The sequence below is a fragment of the Diabrotica undecimpunctata genome, chromosome 1 (assembly GCF_040954645.1).
Source record: "Diabrotica undecimpunctata isolate CICGRU chromosome 1, icDiaUnde3, whole genome shotgun sequence".
Classification (NCBI taxonomy): domain Eukaryota; kingdom Metazoa; phylum Arthropoda; class Insecta; order Coleoptera; family Chrysomelidae; genus Diabrotica; species Diabrotica undecimpunctata.
The window spans coordinates 204242677-204263589 of NC_092803.1; positions in this window are offsets into that span (position 1 = coordinate 204242677).

Here is a 20913-nt window from a genome sequence, read left to right on the forward strand (position 1 = left end):
AAGAAGAAGAAGTTTTTAAATATTAATCTCTAGAAATGAAAATTTTACTACGACTGGTCAATGAAAGTAATCAATTTTAATGATCTCACGAGAATCTTAAAAAATGGCAAAAATCTTGCCACGTTTATTTATTGAACAGCGTTACAAAAACTGAGTTTATTAGCGGCAAAATAGAAGAACTGCGTACGAAAGCTGCACTCGTTATCTTTAAAACGCATCTAGACTTTTGTCGATAGGACAGTTGGATAAAAAAGATATCGAATTTTTACCGTCGAGCTGATACAAATGTTATTGAACATTGATTTCGCGCAAGTAACTGACATTCAAAATCGACGGTCGTTCAAGCGCTTTTTCTCAGAGAACGGCTCATTCTACACAAAAAATACTAATGAATATTTTTGTGTAAAATTATCTCAGCTATAATTTTTATTTCAAACATTTTTTTCTAAGACGCACAAATTCTTAGTAAATCGATTTTTTTATGGTTTTACCCCCCTACCAGCGGGTGTTTTAGGGGAAAGCCTGGGGGAAAGTGGTAAACTTTTCTGCATCTTTTTTGGGGTTATAAAATTATTATTCTTGGCCAAATTGAGCTTGTTCGTATGATTTTTAGGGGACAACTCTCTGACGACTGGACTATGATAATAAAAAAGAAAACAAACATACACTTGGGAGATGTACGGAGAGAAAGGGTTGAAAATACAAATACCTGGGAGCCTGAATTTCAGGAAATAATGGCCAAACAACAGTAATAATGACCAGAATAGTATTAACAAGTACAAGATGTACTAGAAACGGATTTCATCGAATAAAGCTCTGTGTTTCTTGAGCTCCTTCCGGCAGTTAGTTCTCAAAGAATTGAATATATTCTTCACGTCATCTTTGCTTGACTGTGGAAACATCTTTATCGTATTTAGACAACAATGTTTCATAAGCAGTATTTTATTTTTCAAGGTCATGATATTCTTCGCCCTTGACACTGCACAAAGTTTTCTCTAAACAATTGGATACATTCAACGATAAACTCTCTTTCCTCAACTTTCAGATTTTCTTTTTCTGTCATTTTTTGCAAGCGCCCACGCACGTGTTCGCCAACACGAAACACTGACTAAAAATGATTGCGCAATACTAACCCTATATGATGCAATTTGAAAAATATGGTGCAATAAAAATTAAGCACGCTCAAACTTTCTTTCAATTAAGCAATCTTCAATATTAGCCCTAAACGATTAATTATATTGGACAATTCGCAATATTGCGCAATATAATAGATCGTGTTTAGGACGCCTTACAGAAAAAAATAAAATAAATACGAGAGTATTGCGAGAAATGGATAAAGAATACAAAATAATAAACACAATAAAAATAAAATACAGGGAAAGATAAGAGGAGGAAGGAGTATAGGAAGAAAGAGAGTGTCATGGTTGAAATTTAAGGAACTGGTTAGATTCAGTTTAATAGAAGTCTTTAGAGCAACAGTAGATTGAGTTAAGATAATGATGATAATATCCAACTAGCGATTGGGAGGCGGCACCTAAAGAAAAAGAAGATACAATAGCAATTTTGGCCTAAGAAAGCCAATGGGATAACGAGTCAGAGAAAGGGCGGGATTAAGGTACTAAGACAACCTAGAGACTGATTTAAACTCTATTGGATTTAAATCATGGATAAGAATGCTCTTTAGAGTCTTTAGTGTCCTTTTCTACGAAGTAAAAAGCTGAAGCCTTACAGAAGATGCCATAAAACGATTAGAGGCATTTGAAATGTGGTGCTACCGACGTATGTTGAGAGTCTCATTTATACGCCACACAAGTAACATAACTATTCTCCAGAAGCCAAGAAAAGACAAAGAAATAATTATTAACACCATAAAAAACAGAAAATTGGCTTACTTCGGCCACGTCATGCGTAATGATAAATACCGACTTCTACAGTTGATTCTACAAGGCAATATTGAGGGTAAGAGAGGCCCTGGACATGTACATCCTGGCTGGCTAATCTTAGGAAATGGACTGGTCTAACGTAAACTCATCTATTTCGAGCTGCTGTGAATAAAATAAAATCGGTCAATGTGTCGCCAACATCTCTAGAAGATAGGCACATTTAAAAGAAGGAGAGTTTACAGAAACAGGGGCGAATGGAGGATTGCTCTGAAGAAGGCTTTGGTTCATAACGAGTTATGATGCCACTGATGATGATAATGAAGAACTACAAGGAAATATTAAGTAATACTGTGAGCGAACAAGATGAGCTGCTTGTGCTGGATATCGAAGAAAATGCAAAACTAACCTAAAATGTAGGAGAGGAGCACAAAAAAATCAAATTATAGATGTTAAAAGATGAGAAAGAGGGGGAAAACATGAAAGGAAGTAAGAATACAATTTGGAGATATATCGTTTATAAAAAATACTCTCATATATTAAGATAATATTCACAATATTATTTTAAAGTATAAAATAGGCAGATAAAATTAAATTATTAAAATAAGTTTAAGTATTCTAAAATAAAGCAAAACCAACAAAATTCAAGCGATGTATCGATATTTTCACCCTGATCCCCTAATAATCCTGCTGGAACCTTTAAAATCTAAAGACTGCGTTAGCGTTTAGTGTACTTCTGTTTTTAGTTCCAAGTTTTATTATTAATCACAAAAATTTAACGGTGCAATATTTGAAAGTAAAATATCAGTAGAAAACAAATCGTCTTTCTCATTCAATGTGCGCATTTTTTCTGTAAACTGACAAACGCAACTGTTAACCGAAGTTTTCCAATACTTTTTGTTGCATGTATAGTAAGAACGTGACCATTATTTGGTATAAATATAATTTTATCACAACTAGTTACGTATGTATCGATAAAAAAACATTAACGAGTTGTTGTCGTGGGGAAATTTTTATAGTCACAGTTTGATTATAATCAATGTGGTTTTCTTAAGGTTGAATCATGATCTGTCACATACAGGGTTATTATTGGCCTTATTATTTCTATACACAAAATTAAAAATTGTAGAACCTATTATTGAAAACAAAAATGTTTATTATTCTTTATTTTAATACAAAACTCTCTTTATCCTATTTTCCCTTACAAATCCCTTTAAAAAGGGGTACTTCCTCCAAATGCACGTCATTCAAGAGAAACACCATCGTCATCATCATTCTGGCCTTACAACCCTGCGTTATTCCTAACCTCCTCAAGAATTTCTCTGCAGTCGTCCCTATCTAATGCCTTCCATTCCTCCAAGCTTGCCTTCCTCCGCCAAGAACGAATTACGATACATTAACCTCGGGAGTGACAGTCCTTAAGTCACGCATTCCCATATTTCTCATGTCTTCAAGTTATCTCATGTTATCAAGGAACCTAGTGTTGGGTCTTCTTGTTCTTCTCTGACCAGTGGGTCTATCAAGGAGCGTTTTTCTAGCTGGGTCATTTGTTTTTTTCCATTGAAAAAACACGATACATTATTTTTAATAAAAAGAAAACCCACCCAAAAACTAGTCTTACATTAAATAATTTACTTTTAGAACAGTCACAAGAAAAAAACTTTCTAGGTCTAACTTTTGAGAGAACTTTAAATTGGAATTTGCACATAAATAAACTACAGCTCTCCTGCCAAGAGAGATTAAATATACTCAAAATATTATCTAACAAAATTTGGAGTGCTGATAATAAAATAATAATTAGGCTTTACAAATCGCTTATTAGAACTAAAATCAATTATGGTTGTATATGGTACGATGCTGCATGTCAGACCACTTTAAAAAAACAAAAATAAAACTCACAGCTTTCGATAGGAATCAACTTAATGTATCGCTATATATTAATGCAAACTATCCCCCTTGGATAAGCCACCCATTAACTATTGACTTAACACTTACAAAGTATCCCAAATCAACTAAAAAATCCACAACAATTAAACATATGTTCATGGAAATTCTAGACCACTATCATAATTATTTGCAAATCTTTACCGATGCCTCTAAAACTCCCAATGGTCACGCTGCTGCCTACCACTGTAAAGAAAATTCTTATAGCATATCGATACCAACAAACTGCAGTATACTAACAGGTGGGGCTACAGCTATTTTGGATGTCCTAATCTTCTTCGAAAAGAGTAGAACGATGAAGTGCATTATCGTTACAGACTCATTAAATGCATTACTGAAATTGAAACAAATATATACCAACAACCCTATTATACAAACTATAAAAAACGAACTAGAAACATTCCGATCATTAGGAAAGAAAGCGGCTTTTATTTGGGTACCTTCACATACAGGTATTTGCGGAAATGAAAAGCAGATCAAATGGAAAACAAAAGTCGAATGAGCTCAAACTATACTGCAAAATTGAAAACATATCCGTACACCGATGTAAGGAACCTGGTTAAAAACCATCTAAGAATTGGCCATACTGCCTTACCACACAAATACTTAATAACAAAAGAACCACTACCTATCTGCTCCAGCTGCTCTAACCCACTGACAATCAAACATATTCTGCTTCTTCTCCTTAGAGTGCCATATCCCTACGGAACGTCGGCGACTACCATGCTTATAATATTGTTATACTGATCTCGGTCTTGCGCTACGTGTAGCAATTGGTCCGCTGTCAAACCTGTCCACTGCCGCAAATTCCTCAACCAAGAGAGTTTCTTCCGTGCTATCCATTTCTTTCCTTCGATTTTACCGTTGAGAATTAGCCGAAGGAACTCATATCTTGGTCCTCTGATTATATGTCCAAGATATTCTAGTTTACGCCTCTTAATAATATTTAATAGAGTTCGTTGACGTCCCATTCTTCGAAGAACTTCTTCGTTTCTGGTTCTGCTAGTCCATGGAATTTTTAGTATCCTTCGATACAACCACATCTCAAACGCCTCGATTTTATTCATGATATCGGCGTTTAAAGTCCAAGTTTCACATCCATACAAAAATACAGACCACACGTAATATCTTGTAAACTTTTCACGGATTTCCAAATTTAATGAGGTATTGGATAATAGAGGCTTGAATTTTTGAAATGAGTTTCTTGCCTGTTCAATTTTACATCGAATTTCGAAGGATGGATCCAGATTTTGGGTAATCCAACATCCAAGGTATTTGAATCTCTGAACTCTCTGCAGAGGTTGTTGGTTTAATATCAGTTGGGTTGCGCCGATATCCACTTTACTGGTCACCATGTATTTAGTTTTATCGATATTTATCGACAGTCCCCAATTTGTGCATTCCATGTCAACTCTATTGATTAGCTCCTGCAGATCGTCGATGTTTTCAGCTAGAATCACAATATCGTCGGCGTACCGTATATTGTTAATTATTTCTCCTCCTATGATAATTCCTTTTTGATCTTTTAAAGCTTCCCTTGATATATCTTCCCTATATTCTGGTTGATTGCCCTCAATTCATGGAAAAAGAAGATCCCACGAATTCACAGGTGATGATCTCAAAACAGTTCTCACTAAAAAATTTCAACAGTGTTAAGCTATTTAAAAGACATCAAGTTAGTCAATTGTATTTAATGTAATATTTCTTGTATTTGTTATATCCACTAATAACCCTCAGCGATTGATGTGGTTTTGTGTCTAAATAAAAAAAAATAAAAAAAAAGAAATAAAAGAAAGAATTAATGCGGTATTTATTTATATCAACGGGTCTAGCCCACTTTTACATGCAATTATAAAAATTTACAACCTCATTAGGAATACTAACTACACGATAATTTATACATAAAGAAATTATACTAATTAATTAAACTGTTCATTTGTTTAGCACAAAATTGCTGCCATTGATTAAAAATAGTTCAAAGCCTAGCAAATTTCATAGAGACAAACTGAAATCTAAAATTTATTTAGCCTACATGTTGCCCACAAACTTAAAAAATTTTCTGAAAGATAAGTTGAAAAATTCAAAATTATCTGCATGAAGATTTGCAATACGTGGTACTCTAGACGTTTATGAATTAAAACAAACAATGGGCAGTCTAAAGGGCTGATCAAAGATGATATGTGATCTTATGTTTCTAACTGGAACTTACTCTTTCTTAACATTTTAGAAATCTATGGAGGGCAGTCAATCATACAATTAATAATTTTAAAAAATAAGTTTTGGTCTGCCTGGTCTCTTTACACTTTAACGTTGGTAATGAGAATGTCTCTTGCAATAATGCAAAATCATAAAAATAATTATTATTTTTGGAAAAGTTACTTTCTAGGCTAGGTACAGCTCGTTCCTAAAAAAACTGATACGACTCTTAAAGCGTATTTTGTAGACTATTTCACTCATCTTAAAATTTTCACATAATCTGACCAATCACAAACCAAAGACAGCTTGTGTTATCGCGAAAACACCAACTGTCTTTCAATTCTGATTGGTCTATCAGCTTCGTGTTTTCAACGACGTAACCATGGATACCGATCGCAAAGCAAAGTTTGACGTTTGCCAAAAAAATTATTGTAGCTGTATACGTCAAAATGAGTCGTTTCGGTGGTACTTCAAACGAAGTTATAAACCAAAACATTGAAGAAAATATACCGAGTAACACAAGAAAATCTAAATCTTATATATGGAGACAATTTATGATGTTCTGTGTGGATCGCAACTACAAATTAGATGCAGAAAATAACAACGAAAGACTAGCATTCATTATAAAAGACTGGGCCTTCAACATGCGAAAAATTGATGGTAGTGATTACAAGGAGAGTGTTATTAAAACCATATGGAACACTACTGCAAAATTGGTACAAGAAAAATATTTCTGTGAGTATCAGAGACATATTGATCCCTTCAAAGATATAACCTTCAAGAAGCGAGAGCGGCTCGTGATAGTAAGAGAAAATTGTTGCAAACTGTACCCGATAAAAGGAAAATGAGTTCTGTCGCTATGACTTCGGATGAATATAAAAATATGTGCTTACAATGGGACGAAGAGCCAGAGGGACTCCAAAAGAAGTTTTTTCATATAGCTGCCGTAGAATTAACTTGGGGAGGTAACGAAGCAAGTTTTTCCATGTTTCATTTTTTCAAGGAAGAAACTAACAACAAAGGCTGTTTAACAAACAGAATTGCATATAACCCGATATTCTCCAAAACCCGCCAAGGTGGCGATAAAAACTGTGCAGATAATAAATGGCTTACTTAAAATTTGAAGAATCCTGAAATGTGTCCTGTGAGATTATACCGGAAACTTATATCGAAAAGGGATATTACCAATGATAGACTTTTTCTGACTGTGAATGGCAAGTGGAATAAATATAATAATAGTAATTGGTACAAGAATTGTCCTATTGGTATTAATACAATATCCAAATGGACAAAAATGTCTGCAGAAAAGATAGGATTAGACACTAAAAAAGTGAAAATAACGAATCACTCTAATCGTGCCACTGCAGTTAGTCAGTTACTACAATCTGGCGTTAGTGAATGTATTTACATCTTAGTGCCGAACATCATCCGAACATAGTGAATACTTTTAGGAATACTCCAAGTACATCAAGTAATAATAGCAACAATACATTGTATCCACCTAATAACGGTCATACTATTCAAAATTTTTACAATTGCACCGTTTATAATAATTATAGTCGAGAATAATGTATTTTTTCGTGTACAAATTATTTATTGTTATAGGTAAAAAATAATTATAACAAATTATTTATAGTTATAATAAATATTTCATGATTATGACTAATTGTGAATTATTCAAAAAATGGGTAGATTTGGGTTACCTAGATCAAATGTATTATTATTAAATTCCTTCCTCTCATTCTACTGAATTTTTGACCTATCACTTTGTTCATAAAATAGTCTAATAAAATACCACTCGTGATTTAATTTAGCTTATAAGTCTGTCTTTTATTTCCTAACTCAACTGAGTTTCTTAAAGAAAACACCACTCGGTCTACGGACTCGTGGTGTTTTCAAGCAACTCAGTTTCGTTTAGAAGTAAATCGACAGACTTATCGCGAAAATTGAATCACTAGTGGTATTACTATTGAAAATTGAGCAGTGAATTTTAAAATCTTAAAATTTGTCACATAACTTATGCTGTTCAACCTCAAAAAATGGCTCCACATGCTAGCAAAGAACTAAAAGAAAGAATTGTAGCGAGATTAGAAGATGGTTGGTAACTATCTGCCCTAGCGAACCATTTTAACGTAAGCAGACAGTAACAGGGTTTAATATTAATAGAAGATGAAGAAAACAAGAAACTCTCAAAAGGAAGCAAGGTTCTGGAAAACCAAAAATATCTACCGCTTATGAAGATCGTACGCTTTTGAAGATGCGAAAACTGCAAGAATTATGTCACCGTGCGTCTTAGGTACCAAACTGCAGTAAAAAAACAAGCTTTTACACCACAACAGAAGCAATCAAGACTTATATTCGCTTTAAACCATCAGCTACAAAATTAGGATTTTTGGGAAAGGGTAATATTTGCAGATAAGGAAATTTTTCAATGTTCTAAAAAAGGCAAAATTTAGGTGTATATACCAGATAATAATAGATTTATAGATATCAAGCAGCTGGTAATTTTAGCTCCAATGTATGGGGATAGATTTCATCTAGAGGAATGGGAATGGCATGGCGTATTGATGGCAGGCTTGTTGGACAGACTTATCTTAATATTCTAGAAAACATTATGTTTCCCAGTGTAGAGCAGTTGTATCCAGAAAATCATTTTATCCGCCAACAAGATAATTGTTCTGTTCGCACTGCAAATATAATAAACCAGTGGCTCCAGAATAACAACATCAAAACCTTACCATGGCCCAGCTACAGTGCAGTTTTAAACCCAGTCGAGAATGTGTGGGGGCTTGGGGGGTTATTATAAAACGGTTGTATCGTCGTAATTTTATACCTCAAAATGCTGAAGAGCTGTGTCTTGTGTATACACAAGTTTGGGAAGAGCTCTCTGAAGAAGACAATTTGATAGTTTCTTTCACGCAGATGGACCGCAGACTACAAACTGTTATCAATGCTGATGGAGATATTACAAAATATTAATTTTATTTTTACATACGTAAATTTAGTATAGCTTTGGTCTTCTAGACCTCGCTTATTTCGAGAGTTTCTTGGTCCCTCCATTTTTTAATTTTTTATTAATAGAAAAACTGTGGTTGTGCTTATGTTAAAATGTTTTGCTGCCTCTGATAGCGCCCAGATATCTTTTAATTTGCTTACAATTCTTGCTTTAATATATTGTTTGTAATATAGAAATATTTGCTTTGTTTAAACAACTCGATGTACTTTTTTACTTTTTGGTTTTTAAGTAAATTTTTATAGTTCATCGCTGCCACGTATCTTTGCCAACTAGTAGAACTCAAACCGGTGTTTTTCTTTATTACTTAGAAAAAACTATACCGATTTTAATAACAATATTTACATATTCCGACCTGAATCATTGTATAACAAAAATTGATAAAACATACTTTCTACACAACTTAATGACATGTTGCATAATTTCCAAACGCCCATGGACTTTATTAATTATGTTATCTCAAGTAATTGATTAGGATTTGTGCGACTAGAGGCGAGAAAATGGAGCGAAACAAACAAAAATAATTAAGAACAAGAACGTCTGGTTTAAGAATTATTTTTAGCTTACATCTTATCAGCTCTTAATTAGTCGAGTCAAGATTTGTATGCAGTTGAATGCAAAATAATGTCATTTAAATAAACACTGTAACGTTGTGGGCTTAATATGATTTGATTGTTGATATTGCTCAAAATATCACTTGCCGATTATTAAAAAAAAAAGTTTCTGCGTGGTTGGTTCTAAATGCCGAGGAATGGTTTCTCCGATCAATGTCTAACAATATTTCTATATACAATATTAATTTGGGCATGTATCATCAAAAAGATAAAGTAAATCTTTAAATCTAGTATCTAGTAATAAGTTCAAAACTCAAAGCAAGCATCAATAAGAAATGTCGATCAGATGTTTTTTATAAAGTAAATTAAAAGGACTGTCATTTAACAAATATTGGATAGACGTATCAGTCTCTACATAGACGAATTATTGCACACAAAAATGGTTTAAGGAACAACAAACCAAATACTACCGCTAAGTCAATAAATCTTTGAAAAACAACCATTACTTTGATGTTAAGAATGTACAATGATTTAATTTATAATCAAACATTAATATTAAAGATTACTTAAATTTAAAAATTAACACACTGTACGATGAACAAAAGTGATATCAAAGATTTACATATTTGCATATGGTATATAAAGCAGTCCATGAAAATAAATAAAAAAATTTAACTTACATTATAAAATATACCAGGAATCAGATATGCTAAAATTCATGTAAATAGGGCGTCTGAGGTAGGTAGGATATTCAATGCCGATGTAGTACATATGAAAGCTGTATTCTAAAAATATTTAAGTAAATACAGTGATTTAAAAGTTTTTCATTATAATAAATAGTTGTTTTTAATCAGAAATCTACTACACACATATTGTATAATAGTGCGTGTCTCAAGTTGCCAAACACTTTGATTGCGCTTTAAGCTCAACCTAAAAGATTCAGCATTTTTACAATAACATCGTTTGCCTAATAACCGAACCAATTCGTCATAGGCGAATACGTTTTAAATATAGTAAACAGACGTGTAATCAGTGTCAACTGATAATCCTAATTCATTTTAGCATGTTGATATTTTGTAATTAAACAGATGTAATCTTAGTTACGCGTAGTCAATGATTTCATCATGCAAATCCAAATTTATTGCAGTACATCGTCAACTAAGTACTGTGTAAATAATTAACGTTAGTTATAAATAGTGTGTTATCAATAAATATGTAAGAATCATTTTACACTTACATTCTGACTTTCCATACCATAAAGACGAGACTCCCGAGATGGCATGACCGGCTGATAGAACAGAATGCTCAAAGTAGCTTAAGTCGATTTACCTTTTAACATAAAGATAGAAAGAGCTGACCCAGTTAAAAACGCTCTTTGATAGTTTTATTTATTATAGAAGAGGAGGAAGACCCAGGACAAAGTTATTTGATAACATCGATAAAGACATGAGAAAGGTGGAAAGACTAGGGAGAAATTCTTGAGGAGGCTAAGAATGATACCAGTTAAGTCAGAATGATGATGATGCTAAATTTGCAATCAGTAATAGAAAGAAGAGTAAAAAACCAGCAATACTTGGAAATGAATAAATTATACAATCGATAAATCAAGAATGAGAAATTAAGTAAAAAAAATACTAGAATCCATTATGCAAAAAAAACACATTAGACGAATATCCTAACTAAAAAACTTATGACCTGATTTGCAATATCCACTACGAGATGATTGAGAGCAGCAGTAAATAAAATAATCAACCACATAGATTGCCCATATTTGATAATGGATAGGAACTAGAAGAAGAAGACATTAGAATTAACAAATTATAAAGATTTACGCGAAAAAGAAGCAGACACAAGTGTATGAATTAATATTTATTTCAAGTAATCTGTTTCCCTTGTAGCTTTGAGCAGCAACCTCGAAAGCTAAGAACAAGTACATGGTAGTGGAGCCGAAGACATAACCAGGAAATGCAAGTACTTTATGCATACAAAATCATAATACAATACATCAAGGCAAATCACATAAGATTGGGAGAACGTTTACTGAGACTGAATGATGAAAGACTACTAAAGAAAATCTTCTGGGAAAGGTCCGATGGCAGAAGGTCAGTTGGTAGCCCAATAAGAATCCAAAAGGATGCAGTAACCAACGATATACGTAAGATGGGATGTAACAATGGAAGATTGTTGTACAAGACCGGTAAAAGTGGAAGAAAATTGTTAAAGAGGCCAAGACTTATTTAGAGTTGCAGAACCAGGAAAGAATAAGAAGACAAAACGTTGTAGCAAAAATGGCACACATCTACACATAAAAACAAAAAATAGTATAGCCAATAGTAACAAATTCAAATTAGTTCTTGTTGGTCAAACTTTTTATTTCCTTTGTTAAAATTTCACGGACTGCCACTGGCTGCCACACTTTTAACAATTTGTAATCCTTGCGATGAAGTAGCAGGTTTTTCAAGAAAATGATCTGCACAAATTTTTGTGGTATTCTTCGTACCTTACACGCGGGTGTAATATTTGCGGTATAATTGAATATTCAGCCCACTATTATCACCCATATTCGTAATTCATTCTTATCCACATCCGAACATTCGATATAAATGCATATTTTCTTACGTTAATTCGGAAAACCCTAAGTTTCGTTGTAGTGTATCGGAAGACCGAAAGGTGAGATCAGAGATAGTAGCATGACTGATGTAACAGGGTTTGAATGTTGGCGTAAAAACACAAAAAGGTAATGAATATTCTAAAAATTGTGGTTAGATTGTTACAACCTTAGAATTTGGTTAGTTGTAGATATAACTTTATGTACGAAAACCTTGCTGAATCACGCAAAACAAATAATTCATTTTTTATCTTTTATAAATCATGTTACTTACAAAGCAAGAAATGACAAGAATTTTGCTGAAGGATGGTTTGGAGCATTGAAGCGGGGTGGAGTAGTTTTTGATTACATGAATTAATCCTCCTCGTCCCGATGAATGGTAGCACCTGAATGTCATACTTAAGGGTGTTTCACGGGCTGGGTGAAATTCTATTGCTTGCAAATGAACGAAACGTTAAAAGAATTCAATATCCCGTTATGTCTACTCTATATATTATAAAGCAAAGTCAGATGCCATCACTTATAGTGCATACTAGAAGAAGTAGGCCCCAACACTTGATTTCCCTTATAACTGAGCATACAAATACACCACTGGATCAGTAAACTTCTATCCCATGTTCTTTCAAGGATTTAATAAGTAAGATCTTTATTAACAATAGAGTTAGGACATGCCGTGATATAGTCTCTGTTCAAAATTTTAAGTTATCTTCTTCAGGTCTTGTGATTGTTTGTTATTGTGTTACGTTCAAAGCTTTTACTGGGGTGGTGCGAGTTGTCTGAGTATAGAACAAATGAAAGGCTGCTTGAGATGATTTTCTGACTCGGAGGAGAAAGTAGCTGACTGTTTAGCAGTGTGTAATTTGTAATAAACGTTGCTTTTACAGCTACTGTAATTAATTACTAAATCTGATGTTAATATTGATTTGTTTAAGTATAGGGTTATGAGAAACTAGTAGTGAGGTTGGAAAACCGCAAAAAACAATCTCGCCTTGTAAGGAGTAAGAATATGGGATTTAGGTGATGAGGATTTAGATACTTTTTAAAATAATTTTACCCAGAACAGGCTATCAGGCAAGAATGTGTGCTATATCCACAACTATTTGATATATATAGAGAATGTGTTATATGAAGAGCGCTTAAAGGATAGGAAAAGGGACATCTCAATAAAGAACCAAAAAATAAACAATCTGCGTTTTTTGAACAACACAGTCGGTCTTACGGTCAGTCAAAAAGAGTTAATTGCCCTCATATGACTAGTTGAAAATAAAATTAAACTATTTAGTCTAAATATTTATATCTAAGACAAAAGTCGTGACAGTTGATTGCCCACAAACATCCACACATAACCAAGATTAAACGGTTTGAAGTTAATTTATACTTAAATCTGGGATTATTGATTACAAATACAAAGATACTGCAAGAGGAGATGATACATGGATGTGATCTAGCAAAGATCTCTATAGCAAAGGGGACCAAAATGTGGAAACTTTTCCCCCCACCGAAAAGTCCTGGTTCCATAACCACTACCAAGTCGATTGCTGCTTTATTTTCCCTTCCCGGTTTGGTAACCGTATAGTGATCTTCTTCCCATTCGATTTTTATGCTTTTCTTTATTTTTCAAAGCCTCTTTTCCCCGAGTTCAAGACCTTTGCGATGATTTCTATCTCTCTTTCCCCAAGTTTTTCGGGAGAGAACTCTTCAAAGTCCACCTGTGTGAAAACATGCCCTCCATGTCTTCGGTGATTCTTTTAAGTTTTTTATTTCATTTTTAATCACAACCTTCGTGTGTATGGTTGGACATTGGTTTCAATAAATTATTTGCTTCTATCACGATGGTAAATGTCTCCATCTCCCTTACCATGGACGTTATGTCAAAGCTCTTCTTCTCCTCTTCAAGCCTTTCTCTTTAAGTATCCCTACCCCTGACCGGAGATCTTCCAACAAATCCTCTTTTTCCGAAGATCATAACCTTTTCCTTTCTGTTTTCCTCTTCGCTAAGGACTTTCCCTTTATTCCCCTTACTGCTGATGTACACCATATCATCGCATTCATAGCTTGTTCCAATTTTCTCCATAGTCTCTTTGTTTTGTTTGGTTTTATTTTACCTGATTAAATACTCGATGCAACGACAATCTTAACGTAAACATGAGATTGGTAAAGTGGTTAATATTCTCAATACTAACATATATTTGCGAATTCTGAACACTGAGACAATAGGACCAGAGACATATAGAAGTCACTGCTACTTTTTGTTGGGAAAAAATGTTATGACTTCTGTGAACAGACTATATATTAAAAAAATTTTTTGAATCCAAATAAGACAACCTAAATCAGTAAAAGGAAAGGTAAAACACCAAAAGCTACAATAAGGATCCCCAACAAGATGGTTTGACCAAATCACAGAAATCCCCAGGGACAAAGATCCATAAAGATAAATTCCATTCCATAAGTGAGACTAAGACTTAAGAGAGAGAAAGATGTTTAAAAAAACAACACTAAAATGTGTTGTTTTTCGGTTGTCAAGTTCTTCTTTTTGTGACCGACTTGTTTCACACAATTATTACGAGAGGCTTAGGATGGAAAATTTCTCAAAAATGAATATTATATTGCCTTATTTATTTCTTCATGGTTGGTAGTTTGTTTTCCTCGGATTATATAGAATCTTTCTATTCACGTCTATTTGTGCCCCTAAGGATCGTACTAAAATGTTCCTAAAAAATCTGCAATAATTGGTTCTTCAGAAGGGTTCTCATTCATTTTTTTTTCTTCTGACCAAACACTCCTCTGAGAAATGACGAAACACAACATTTTGGGAAAGGCCCAATAGTATAAAGTCAGTTGGTCGTCCAAGAATACCGATCTACGCAAAATGGGAGTAAACAATTGAATTTAAATGCACAAGGCCAGCAAGAGTGGAGGAAAATAGTAAAGGCCGACACTATCCACCTCGAGTTATAGAGCCGATGATGATAATGATTGATTTCTTTGATGATCCCTAAGACTGTTTGATTTGCATGTACTAGCTTTAATAAAAATTAACGTATCAACGTTACAAAGTATCTTCAGTTGAAGATACTTTGATTTTAACCTTTCGGTTTCCACTTTTGAAATCATTCTCAAAAAACCAGTTTTTTCAATTTTTTTTCCATTTTCTAAGTAGAGATCTAATCGTCAAAATAAAAGTAATTTTGACTAAATTGTAGTTGATTTTCATCAAAAATTGTAAATATTATTAAAATGGTACAAGCAAATATATTCCGAACAATATATATTTGATTTTTATCCGAATTAATAATTGATTCTTGTCACGATAGTTTGCAGGAGTTTTATTCTTGAACTATCTTCGGCATTCATTAGTATTTTTTGAGTCTATCAACTGTTGTTTATAACTGTTCTGCCTATTTTAGGTTGCTTTAACTTTTATAATGTTCAGTCAGTTTTTATTGACAGGCTTGTTATGAATTAAAGTTTAAAGATATTTATAGGTCCCATTGTTTATTTGCGTCACTAGAATTTCTGCTAATTTGATATTTTTAATCCAAGTCCAAGCGTGTACTGTGGTTCGAGTTTAAAAATAGTATTATTAACTAAAGTAAAAAATGCCAAAACCAAATTTTACAACACCCACCTCAAGATAATCAATGTCCATAAATATATCACCCGTTTCCAGTATGTGTCATAATTTCGGATGTGGATATAACGGTCATTCGTTTTTTACAACTGAAGTCATGTATTTAAGTTTATTTTGTCAGAATTACCACAATTTTTCCTGCATTTATGATATAAATAGAGTTTTGATTCAGGTATATGCGTACGATAAAAAAACCAAAAAAAAAGGCTTCGTTTAATTAGAACGAAATCTGAATTACCAGGAAACTAAAATGGAATCCCACATACAACGAAAATTTTAGAGATTATCTGGATATTCTTTTTCTTTTGTCTATTTTAAGCCTAAAAATTGTTTCACGATTATGCGAGTCGAATTCTTTTTTCCAATTTTCACTTCAGGTTAAAGTATTATAAACTATGTACTAATGAAATACTAATAATATTATACTAATAAAAATACCTACTACATTAAAAGGTTGAAAAAGTTTTGAAGGAAATAAAAAAAATCAGTAAAAAAGACAGTGGAATCGAAATCGAAACATTAAGAAGACTAAGAAAATATTCAAAAAGAAACACTGAGGAAATATTAAAAACAATTTATGAAAGGCTTAGCATAAAAAGGTCCGTCACGAACATAATCCACGATTCACAGAAAGGAATAACCCAAAAGACGATGTACTAATGCCCAGAAACAAGAATTATACAGGGTGAGTCATGAGGAACTTTACATACTTCTACCATATGTAGAGTCCCTCAGGGAGCATATCATGTGGCCACTAAAAAATGTCAACTCCTCTTCTTTATTAATTAACAGGGTGATTTGTGTAATTGACCATTTAATTAATTTTACTGTAGTGAAATTTTTGCATGATACAGTACACTACTATCAAGCATTCGACTGGTATTAGCTAAACTAAAAAATTCCAGGACTGGCTTTGGAAAAATTAATTTAGGGATTCGTATTAAATATTACACCCTGTATATATTTTTTTTAAAATGCAATAAGTGATTTTCAAACTACATAAATAGCCAATGAAAACGACATATGCGACAATGTTGTCGCACTTTTATTAAATTTTTAGTGAACGATCAAATCTTACCAAAAATAGAACAACCATAATGAAGTATCAAATTATAAGGTAATTAATTTAAACAAATGTTATAAATTTCAAACATTTTAATTGAAATGATAAACTGAGTCACTGCACAACAAAAAACAGTAACTACTAACAATAACGAAGAACAATTTAAAAAAAAAAACTAAAAATATGTACATAGTTATGATAAACCCATAAATTAGAACTGGAAAAGGTACAATAATGGTAACAAAATAAAAATAATTCAAAATAGATTTTCGAAATGGAACCCTGCAGCCTGTATACATTTTTGTTGCCGAATTGTTAATTGACGTATTGAATTACGGATACTCTGGGGATCGTTTCTAATAGTATTACAACAATGTATAATTCTATCAATTAATTGTTGTCGGTTATTAATATTCACTGCGTAAACTAGTTGCTTCAATCGTCCCCAAATATGGTAATCAACGGGATTGAAATCAGGGGATCTTGAAGGCCACGAAATAGGACCTGCACGTCCTATCCACCTGTTGCCATAAACATTATTGAGATGTTGTCTCACTGCCAGTAAAAAGTGTGGGGGTGCCCCATCATGCTGAAAATACATCCCTCGGATAGCAACGTTCGCGTTGGCAAGCAAATTCGGCAAAATATTTTGTAGAAAGTTCAAATAGACCTGCCCTGTTAAAGGACCATCAAAAAAGTGAGGACCTACTAATTGGTTATTTATGACACCAATCCACACGTTAACTGAAAACCTTAACTGAGAACGACGTTCTCGAATAGCATGGGGATTTTCTTTTGCCCACACATGTGAATTTCGTGAATTATTTATCCCGTCTCTGGTAAATTGGGCTTCATCTGTAAATAGTGTCCTGTATAGCGTTGGTCGATTATTGTTAATCCATCTACAAAATTCCAACCTATCGATCTCATCTCCAGCATGTAGTCGCTGAACCATTTGAATGTGATATGGGTATAGATTATTTTTTTTGTAAGACTCTACTTACTTTTGATTGAGTAACATTGAGTTCTCGACTTACTTGTCTAGTGCTTATTGTAGGGTTCATAGTAACGGTGTCCATAATGTCATCTTCCTGCGCTTCATCTACATGTCGCTCTGTTGTTCCACTAGGAAAAGTGCCATTTTCTCGCAAATAATTAAAAACTGACCCAAATGTTGGATGACTGGGAGTTCGACGATTAAGAAATCTCCTGCGATATTCTCTACTAGCAGCCCTACCATTCCCATTACAGAATCCATAAACAAATATTATGTCTGCATATTCTGTGGTCGAAAACTGATGTGGCATTTTGAACGAAAGTAACAAAAGCTCTACCAAAACTAACACAATGTACTTAACGTAGATATGACAGAAGAAATATGTATTCTTGTACACATAAATAACAATTGATAATGACAATAATGACAATGAGTATAAAATATCAAGAAACGTCAAACGGTCAACGCCAACCTTCATTTTAAACTTTTTTAGATTTATTTTTATTTTTTATTTAGTACAGTTGATGCAATGTATTATTATTTGACATAAAATTTTAATCATTTGCAATCAACAAAAACTAACACATACAAGAGGTTTGACTTTTTAATCAATTTAATTTATTATTTATCGAAAATAATGCCCCAATACGATCTATGAGTAAAAATTTAAAATTGAAAAACAATTGATTCTATCGTAGAGATAATACAAAGTGACAGTAAAGATGTTAATTTTCTACGTATTAGATTATGTTGTAGGAACTCATTTTAATTAAAATGTTTGAAATTTATAACATTTGTTTAAATTAATTACCTTATAATTTGATACTTCATTATGGTTGTTCTATTTTTGGTAAGATTTGATCGTTCACTAAAAATTTAATAAAAGTGCGACAATATTGTCGCATATGTCGTTTTCATTGGCTATTTATGTAGTTTGAAAATCACTTATTGCATTTAAAAAAAAATATATACAGGGTGTAATATTTAATACGAATCCCTAAATTAATTTTTCCAAAGCCAGTCCTGAAATTTTGTAGTTTAGCTAATACCAGTCGAATGCTTGATAGTAGTGTACTGTATCATGCAAAAATTAAAAAAATCAAATGAGCCGTATAAACACTACAGTAAAATGAAATAAATGGTCAATTACACAAATCACCCTGTTAATTAATAAAGAAGAGGAGTTGACATTTTTTAGTGGCCACATGATATGCTCCCTGAGGGACTCTACATATGGTAGAAGTATGTAAAACTCCTCATGACTCACCCTGTATATATATATATATATATATATATATATATATATATATATATATATAGCAAAAGAAATTGGAATGGCTTTAAATTAAATCTAGAAAAAAAATAATCTCTATTCTGTTGCACAATGACGAAGAAGCTAAAGGAGCTCAAATATGTATAAGAAATGTTCAGTAAGCCGTCCAGGAAAGTACTCCAAAGAAAAAATATTAGAAATTTAATTATAAGAATATCAAAATTAAAAACGAAATAACAACAAATTAATTTTCATATGGATAAACTAGATTATTATAGTCAAAATTTGAAAAAGAAAAATAAAAAGATTAAAGAAAATCTAACTATAGCCAGCCATTAAATCAATTCTATCTATCTATGAATAACAAATCCATTCACACATATTTTATCTTGGGAAAACTTAAAAATTGTGAATCTAAGTTTTGATTGAAATAATTTTATAAAAATAATAGTTAGATAACATTGTTTTCTTAATCTTAGGTTAGTATAAAATTTCTTATTGGTTTACTTTAAAAGAAGATCAAATTGTAATGACCTAACCTTACATATCGTTGAAACATGATTATAAAATAGATTAGGAATTAGAAAGTAACCATGCCCGGAGACCCAACTGAACTAAAATACAAATCACACAAACTACATGCAAAATCGGTGAAGAGCAGGTAGACTTAGGGCAAGTACATCATCCAGAAACCCCATTTACATATTAGAAATAAAAAAAAAGCGAAAATCAAGGTATCTGTGAACTTAAGAAAGACTAGGTACTCGGTAAGAAATACAGAATTAAAGCAGCCAGAAGAAATGTGTATCCTCCTCAAGATAAAACAAATTTGAGAGATTTAAAAGAAAAAAAAATTAAGTCAATTAGTTCTTACCAAAGAGAGTTGACGGATGATATCAGCACTAAGTACTCTCTATAGAAAACAACAGGTAGACTAAAAAGACCAGTAACCCATTCTTCACTCATTAAACTGGAGGACGATAGTTGGGCTAGAAGGAATAAACAAACATTAAATACATTAAAACTGATGAAAACCAAATTAATGATCAAATATCGTTAGAGCCTATTCGGGCAGAAGAGAGAATCAGAATAACATTACTAAAGGAGATAGCTGATGAAATAAAAGACAACAGAAATTTGAAGTAAGCACCAAAATATGATTTATTTACTGGATAATTAATTAGTGTTCACAAAGTAGTTGGTACGAAAGTAATCGACTTAAAAAAAAAGGTGGCCACAACACTATAAGAAGCAAGTTTTGTCAATACCAAGCCATGTCAAGAACATTGCCACTGATAAAAAAGTTTCCTTTCAAGTCAGCAATTTCTATGAGTTTCGATATTCTAAGGAAACTCCTGACAAAGTAACTGCACTTCCATTTATTGATGGAATAATCCAGGGGTCTTTTGGATTAGCTAAAATACAAGAAAGCATAGTTAATCTTCCTGACTGCGTTTCATATCCTGCATATTCCGGCAAATTGCCTATTAATCATAAAAAAATTGAAGACTTAAAGAAACTGTTGCTGTATATTCCAGTAGAAAAAAGGAATATTGCTCCCAGATTGTCACATGGCCTACAACAGAGCAAGCTGAACCAGCAGAAGAGGATTTCTAATTAGTGTATAGTTTATTAGTTGTATTTTCAAAATAATTTTTTTTTTATATTAGGTATTTGAATTAAACTAAAATAAAATAATGATTGCTCCATTTTTTTTTGGACTCGCACACATTTGTTTCGAAAAGGTAACATAT